The sequence below is a fragment of the Bubalus kerabau genome, chromosome 9 (assembly GCF_029407905.1).
Source record: "Bubalus kerabau isolate K-KA32 ecotype Philippines breed swamp buffalo chromosome 9, PCC_UOA_SB_1v2, whole genome shotgun sequence".
Classification (NCBI taxonomy): Eukaryota; Metazoa; Chordata; class Mammalia; order Artiodactyla; family Bovidae; genus Bubalus; species Bubalus kerabau.
This window is the reverse complement of record NC_073632.1, coordinates 49373469-49382460: the sequence shown is the minus strand read 5'-3', so window position 1 is coordinate 49382460 and position 8992 is coordinate 49373469. Positions and strand designations below refer to the sequence as shown.

The following is an 8992-nucleotide window of genomic DNA, read 5'->3' as shown; positions in this document are numbered from 1 at the left end:
TCAGGGTCTTTTCTAATGAGTCAGTTCTTTGCATCAGGTGGCCAAAGTATTGGAGTTTCAGCTTCACCATCCATCCTTCCAATGAATATTCAGGCTTTATTTCCTTTAGGATTGACTGGTTGGATCTCCTTGCAGTCCAAGGGACTCTCAAGAAAGAGTCTTCCCCAACACCACAGTTCAAAAGCATCAGTTCTTCGGTACTCAGCCGCCTTTATGGTCCAACTCTCACATCTATACATGACTATTGGAAAAACTGTAGCTTTGACTATATGGACCTTTTTTGGCAAAATGATGTCTCTTCTTTTTAATACGCTGTCTAGGTTTGTCATAGCTTTTCTTCCAAGGAGCAAGCGTCTTTTAATTTCATGACTGCCGATTTTTGAGCCCAAGAAAATAAAGACGCAATAAGGAAATTTTCTAAAGAAAATATAGAGACATAATTTTCAACTAAAACTTTGAAAGTCAAAATAATAAAATGACATCTTTAAAAAGTTAAAAGAAAATAACTGCTAACCCAGAATTCTATGTCCAGGTATTATTCAAAAGTGAAATAAATCATTTCCAGCCAAACAAAAAACTGAGATGATTTATAGCTAGCTAACAGACACCAACAAAGGTCCATCTAGTCAAGGCTATGGTTTTTCCAGTGGTCATGTATGGATGCGAGAGTTGGACTGTGAAGAAAGCTGAGCACCAAAGAATTGATGCTTTTGAAGTGTGGTGTTGGAGAAGACTCTTGAGAGTCCCTTGGACTGCAAGGAGATCCAACCAGTCCATTCTGAAGGAGATAAGCCCTGGGATTTCTTTGGAAGGAATGATGCTAAAGCTGAAACTCCAGTACTTTGGCCACCTCATGCGAAGAGTTGACTCATTGGAAAAGTCTCTGATGCTGGGAGGGATTGGGGGCAGGAGGAGAAGGGGACGACAGAGGATGAGATGGCTGGATGGCATCACCGACTCGTTGGACGTGAGTCTGAGTGAACTCCGGGAGATGGTGATGGACAGGGAGGCCTGGCGTGCTGTGATTCATGGGTTCGCAAAGAGTCGGACACGACTGAGCGACTGAACTGAACTGAACAGACACCAGGGCTTCCCTGGTAGCTCAGACGGTAAAGCGTCTGCCTGAAATGCGGGAGACCTGGGTTCAATCCCCGGGTCAGGAAGATCCCCTGGAGAAGGAAATGGCAGTACTCTTGCTTGGAAAATTCCATGGATGGAGGAGCCAGGTAGGCTACAGTTCATGGTATCGCAAAGAGTCGGACATGGCTGAGCAACTTCACTGAACAGACACCAAAGAAAAAAAACTAAACAGTTTTTCAAGTAGAAAGAAAAGAACCCCAGAAGGAATCAAGAAGATGCAAAAAGGAATATTCCATTGTGTGTATGTACACAGACACACACACCCTACATCATATTTACCTCTTCATCTGTCAATGGATATTTAGATTGCTTCCATGTCTTAGGGGCTTTCCTGGTAGCTCAGCTGGTAAAGAATATGCCTGCAGTGCAGGAGACCCGGTTCAATTCCTGAGTCGGGCAGATCCACTGGAGAAGGGATAGCTACCCACTCCAGTATTCTTGGGTTTCCCTGGTGGCTCAACTGGTAAAGAATCTGCCAGCATTGTGGGAGACCTGGGTTTGATCCCTGGGTTAGGAAGATCCCCTGGAGAAGGGAACAGCTACCCACTCCAGTAGTCTGGCCTGGAGAGTTCCATGGACTGTATAGTCCATGGGGTGCCTAAGAGTGGGACATGACTGAGTGACTTTCACTTTCACTTTCCATGTCTTCGCTGTTGCATATAGTGCTGTAATGAACATTGGGGTGCATGTATATTTTTGAATTAGAGGGGTTTTTTTGGGTATATGCCCAGAAGTGGAATTGCTGGGTCATATGGTAACTCTATTTTTATTGTTTTAAGAAACCTCCAAAACAGTTTTCTATAATGATCTCACCAATTTACATTCCCACCAACAACGTAAGAGGGTTCCCTTTCTCCCCATCGTCTTCAGCACTCATTATAATATTTGTAGACATTTTAATATGGTAAGTCCCCTATATATGAAAGCGTTCCATTCCCAGAGTGCATTCATTAGTCCAATTTGTTAGTTAAGTTAACCTAGGTACCCACATAGCACAGCTGGCTATATAGTGCTATACTGTAATAGGTTTATAATACTTTTTACACAAATACTACATAAAAATCAAACACAAAAAAATTAAGAAAACATTTCAATCTTACAGTACAGAACCTTGAAAAGTACAGTAGTACAGTATAACAGCTGGCACTTCTTAGCAGCACCGTCTACATCACTGCTGCTCTTATTCTTGCTTCCAGACATCCTGATATTGAAATAAAGATACTGTATTATATACAGTACTGTACAGCAAAGTACACAAAAGCACGACCACTTGTAGAGGATGTAGGCATGTGACAATGTATGCCAGACATGTGGACTAACTTATGTGATTGGGCATGTAAACACATGTTCTCATCTTTGAAAGTTCACAACTTGAAGTTTTGTATGTAGAGGACTCACTGTAATGGCCATTCTGACTGTTGTGAGATGATATCTCATGGGGGTTTTGGTTTGCATTTCTCTGACTGAAATTAGTGATGTTGATCATCTTTTCATATGCCTGTTGACCATTTGTATGTTTTCTTTGGAGAAATGTCCATATAAATCTGCCCATTTTTTTGTTTATTTAGATCTTCCCTGATGGCTCAGATGATAAAGAATCTGCCTGCAATGCAGAAGACCTGGGTTCGATCACTGGGTGGGGAAGATCCCCTGGAGAAGGGAATGGCAACCCACTCCAGTATTCTTGCCTGGAGAACTCCATGGACAGAGGAGTCTGGTGTGTTACTGTCCATGGGATCAAAGAGTCAGACACAACTGAGTGACTAATACACACATTTTTTGATTGCATTATTTGTTTTTTTGATATTGAGCTTTTTGAGCTGTTTATATATTTTGGCCTCCAGTGCTTTGACCACCTGATGCAAAAGCATACTCATTGGAAAAGACCCTGATTCTGGGAAGGATTGAAGGCAAGAGGAAAAAGGGGCATCAGAGAGTGAGATGGTTGGGTGGCATCACTGACTCAATGGACATGAATCTGAGCAAACTCCAGGAGATGGTGAAGGACAGGGAAGCCTGGCGTGCTACAGTCCATGGGGTCACAAAGAGTGAGACACAACTTAGCAACTGAACAATATATTTTGGAAATTAATCCTTTGTCAGTTGCATTGTTTGCAAATATTTTATTCCATTGCATAGGTTGTCTTTTTGTTTTGCTTATGGTCTCCTTTGCTGTATAAAAGCTTTTAAGTTTAATTAGGAACCATTTGTTTGTATTTGTTTCCATTACTCTAGGAGATGGATCCAAAAAAATATTGCTCTGATTTATGACAGAGTGTCCTGTCTGTTTTACTCGAGGAGTTTTATAGTATCCAGTCTTACATTTAGGTGTTTAATCCATTTTGAGTTTATTTTTGCATATAGTGTTAGAGAACGTTCTAATTTCATTCTTTTACATATAGCTGTCCAGTTTTCACAGCACCATTAAGTGATACACTTCTAAATAATCTTTGGATAAAAAAGAGAAAGTATTTTAGCCAAGTCACCCTGTTTATTTAACTTATATGCAGAGTACATCATGAGAAACACTGGACTGGAAGAAACACAAGCCGGAATCAAGATTGCCGGGAGAAATATCAATAACCTCAGATATGCAGATGACACCACCCTTATGGCAGAAAGTGAAGAGGAACTCAAAAGCCTCTTGATGAAAGTGAAAGTGGAGAGTAAAAAAGTTGGCTTAAAGCTCAACATTCAGAAAACGAAGATCATGGCATCTGGTCCCATCACTTGATGGGAAATAGATGGGGAAACAGTGGAAACAGTGTCAGACTTTATTTTCCTGGGCTCCAAAATCACTACAGATGGTGACTGCAGCCATGAAATTAAAAGGCGCTTACTTCTTGGAAGGAAGGTTATGACCAACCTAGATAGCATATTCAAAAGCAGAGACATTACTTTGCCAACAAAGGTCCGTCTAGTCAGGGCTATGGTCTTTCCTGTGGTCATGTATGGATGTGAGAGTTGGACTGTGAAGAAGGCTGAGCACTGAAGAATTGATGCTTTTGAAGTGTGGTGTTGCTTTTGAAGTGTGAGAGTCCCTTGGACTGCAAGGAGATCCAACCAGTCCACTCTGAAGGAGATCAGCCCTGGGATTTCTTTGGAAGGAATGATGCTAAAGCTGAAACTCCAGTACTTTGGCCACCTCATGCAAAGAGTTGACTCATTGGAAAAGTCTCTGATGCTGGGAGGGATTGGGGGCAAGAGGAGAAGGGGACGACAGAGGATGAGATGGCTGGATGGCATCACTGACTCGATGGACGTGAGTCTGAGTGAACTCCGGGAGTTGGTGATGGACAGCGAGGCCTGGCGTTCTGCGATTCATGGGGCCGCAAAGAGTTGGACATGACTGAGCGACTGATCTGATCTGATCTGATAGTATAATATGTATTATATGTAATCAAAGCATGTATATAATCAAACCATAAGGGATTCCATTGAAGCTGTGCTTGGGGGTTGGGGTAGCAATTTCTAATATGAAAAGCATACATTAAAGAAAGAAGAAAGGCTGAAAATCAGTTACATAGGAATCTATCTCAAAAAATTAGGGAGGAAAAACTGAGCAAACTGAACCCAAGAATGTAAAAGAACATAATAAAGATAAAGGCAAAATATTAATGAAGTAGTAAACAAATATACAGTGAGAGAACCAACAAAACCAAAAGCTGGTTCTACAAAAAGATCAGTGATATTGATAAACCTCTGGCAAGAATAATTAAGAAAAAAGAGAATAAACAATATGCTAGTATGAGGGATTAAAAGCAACACTCAGTACAGATCATACATATGTATAAAAGAGAATCTCAAGACATGATAAATGTTTCTGCCAATAAATTAGAAAATATAAAATGGATAAATTCCTTGAAAGATACTGCACTAAAGCTGAAACAACGAAAAGCAGAAATCTGAGTTCAGTTCAGTTCAGTTCAGTCGCTCAGTCGTGTCCAACTCTTTGCAACCCCATGGACTGCAGCACGCCAGGCCTCCCTGTCCATCACCAACTCCTGGAGTTTACTCACACTCATGTCTATTGAGTTGGTGATGTCATCCAACTATCTCACCGTCTGTCATCCCCTGCTCCTCCTGCCTTCAATCTTTCCCAGCATCAGGGTCTTTTCAAATAAGTCAGCTCTTCGCATCAGGTGGCCAAAGTCTTGGTTTCAGCTTCACCATCAGTCCTTCCAATGAATATTCAGGACTGATTTCCTTTAGGATGGACTGGTTGGGTCTCCTTGCTGTCCAAGGGACTCTCAAGAGTCTTCTCCAACACCACAGTTCAAAAGCATCAATTCTTTGGTGCTCAGCTTCCTTTATAGTCTAATTCTCACATCCATACATGACCACTGGAAAAACCATAGCCTTGACTAGATGGACCTTTGTTGGCAAAGTAATGTCTCTGCATTTTAATATGCTGTCTCAGATCAGATCAGATCAGATCAGTCGCTCAGTCGTATCCAACTCTTTGGGACCCCATGAATCGCAGCACGCCAGGCCTCCCTGTCCATCACCAACTCCCGGAGTTCACTCAGACTCATGTCCATTGAGTCAGTGATGCCATCCAGCCATCTCATCCTCTGTCGTCCCCTTCTCCTCCTGCCCCCAATCCCTCCCAGCATCAGAGACTTTTCCAATGAGTCAACTCTTCACATGAGGTGGCCAAAGTACTGGAGTTTCAGCTTTAGCATCATTCCTTCCAAAGAAATCCCAGGGCTGATCTCCTTCAGAATGGACTGGTTGGATCTCCTTGCAGTCCAAGGGACTCTCAAGAGTCTTCTCCAACACCACACTTCAAAAGCATCAGTTCTTCAGCGCTCAGCCTTCTTCACAGTCCAACTCTCGCATCCATACATGACCACAGGAAAAACCATAGCCTTGACTAGACGATCCTTTGTTGGCAAAGTAATGTCTCTGCTTTTGAATATGCTATCTAGGTTGGTCATAACCTTCCTTCCAAGAAGTAAGCGCCTTTTAATTTCATGGCTGCAGTCACCATCTGTAGTGATTTTGGAGCCCAGGAAAATAAAGTCTGACACTGTTTCCACTGTTTCCCCATCTATTTCCCATCAAGTGATGGGACCGGATGCCATGATCTTCGTTTTCTGAATGTTGAGCTTTAAGCCAACTTTTTTACTCTCCACTTTCACTTTCATCAAGAGGCTTTTGAGTTCCTCTTCACTTTCTGCCATAAGGGTGGTGTCATCTGCATATCTGAGGTAATATGCTGTCTAGTTTGGTCATAACTTTCCTTCTAGGGAGTAAGTGTCTTTTTATTTCATGGCTGCAGTCACCGTCTGCAATGATTTTGGAGCCCAGAAAAATAAGTCTGCCACTGTTTCCCCATCTATTTGCCATGAAGTGATGGGACCAGATGCCATGATCTTAATTTTCTGAATGTTGAGCTTTAAGCCAACTTTTAGCTCTTATTCACTTTCTGCCATAAGGGTGATGTCATCTGCATATCTCAGGTTATGGATATTTCTCCTGGCAATCTTGATTCCAGCTTGTGTTTCATCCAGCCCAGTGTTTCTCATGATGTACTCTGCATATAAGTTGAATACGCAGGGTAACAATATACAGCCTTGATGTGCTCCTTTTCCTGTTTGGAACCAGTCTGTCATTCCACGTTCAGTTCTAACTGCTGCTTCCTGACCTGCACACAGATTTCTCAAGAGGCAGGTCAGGCAGTCGGGTATTCCCATCTCTTGAAGAATTTTCTACAGTTTGTTGTGATCCACACAGTCAAAGACTTTGGCATAGTCAATAAAGCAGAAATAGAAAAGTCCTATATATATTGAATCTATAACTTAAAACCTGCCCTCAGGGAAAAGTCCATGCCCAGATGACTTCATCAATGAATACTTCAAGTATTTTGGGGAGAAATATAGCCGCAATCTTACATAAACCGTAGACTCTCCCAGAGACTAGAAAGGAAATACTTAGTAACTTTTTTATGAAGCCAGCTTAACCTTGATACTAAATCCTGACAAACATATTACAGGAAAGGATAGGAAAATTACAGATGAAACTCTCTTACAAACATAATGCAAGTATCCTATTCAAAATATTAGCCTAAAATATGTGAAAATTTATTATAACCAATTTTGAGTTTATTCCAAGAACATAAGGAAAGTTTAACGTTCGAAATATAATTGTGTTGCCAGACACCATTTTAACCAAGTGATCAAAGTTAACATTGTCAATAATAACAGATATCATGTATCCCCATGTATCCCCTAATGTGATGCATTGGGAAGAGCAGATCATCTGTATAGAATATTTCCCAAAAACTCAAAGTAAGAGACTGTCAAAGGTAAGATAGGAGATTTAACCACCAAATGTAATTAATATGGGCTCCTGGAAGAGAAAAACATTTAAAAAACTAATAAAATCTGAACAAAGTATATAGTATAGTTAAAAGTGCCCCTAACCCTTCAGCAGGCCACCTCTGACCCATGCTTCCACTGAGACTCCTGGACCCGCACAGGCAAGTCTGGGTCAGTCTCTTGTGGGGTCACTGCTCCTTTCTCCTGGTGCACAAGGTTCTGTTGTGCCCTCCACGAGTCTATTTCCCAGTCCTGTGTAAGTTCTGGCAGCTCTAATGTAAATTCTGGCAGCTCTATGGTGAGACTAATGGCAACCTCCTCCAAGAGGGCTTATGTCATACCCGAGTCTGCTGCACCTAGAGCCCCTGTCCCTGCAGCAGTCCACGGCTGACCCATACCTCCACAGGAGATGCTCAAACACAGTTCTGTCTCAGTCTCTGTGGGATTCCTGAGTCCTGGTGTGTATAAGGTTTGTTTGAGCCCTCTGAGCATCTCTGGTGGGAATAGGGTTTGATTCTAAATGTGAATTTGCCCCTTCTACCATCTCGCTGGGGCTTCTCCTTTGCCCTTGGATGTGGGTATCTCCTCACAGCTGCTCCAGTGCCTACTGTCTTACTGGGGTTTCTCTGACCTTGGACGTGGGGGTATTTCCTCTCCACCACTCGCTGCTCCAGTGCTGTGCAGCCACCACTTGCTGCTGAGTGCAGCAGTACATGCATGGGATCTTTTCAAGGAGGTCCCTATTATCTTCATTACCTCCACCATACTTTGGCCCCAGGTAAATAGCAGGGAGGCGACATAGCTCCACCCATCAACAGAAAATTGGGTTAAAGTTTTACTGAGCATGGCCCCGCCCATCAGAACAAGACCCAGTTTCCCCCTCAGTCAGTCTCTCCCATCAGGAAGCTTCCAAAAGCCTCTTATCCTCTCCATCAGAGGGCAGACAGACTGAAAATCACAATCACAGAAAACTAACCAATCTAATCAACATGGTCACAGCCTTGTCTAACTCAGTGAAACTATGAGGCATGCCGTGTAGGGCCACCCAAGACTGATGGGTCATGGTGGAGAGTTCTGACAAAATGTGGTCCACTGGAGAAGGGAATGGCAAACCACTTCAGTATTCTTGCCTTGAGAACCCCACGAACAGTATGAAAAGGCAAAAAGATAGGACACTGAAAGATGAACTCCCCAGGTCAGTAGGTGCCCAATATGCTACTGGAGATCAGTGGAGAAATAACTCCAGAAAGAATGAAGAGACAGAACCAAAGCAAAAACAATACCCAGTTGTGGATGTGACTGGTGGTGGAAGCAAGGTCCGATGCTGTAAAGAGCAATATTGCATAGGAACCAGGAATGTTAGGTCCGTGAATCAAGGTAAATTGGAAGTGGTCAAACAGGAGATGGCAAGAGTGAATGTTGACATTTTAGGAATCGGCAAACTAAAATGGACTGGAATGGGTGAATTTAATTCATACTGTGGGTAGGAATCCCGTAGAGGAAATGGAGTAGCCATCATGGTCAACAAG

The 8992-nt window shown here is 42.5% G+C and overlaps 1 non-coding gene across 1 annotated transcript; it reads left to right on the top strand.

The window, feature by feature from the left end:
• Nucleotides 1-1091: 1091 nt before the first annotated feature.
• On the top strand, nt 1092-1164 carry TRNAF-GAA (transfer RNA phenylalanine (anticodon GAA)). Its single transcript has one exon. It is a non-coding gene; the product is annotated as a tRNA-Phe (tRNA).
• The last annotated feature ends 7828 nt before the right edge of the window (nt 1165-8992 follow it).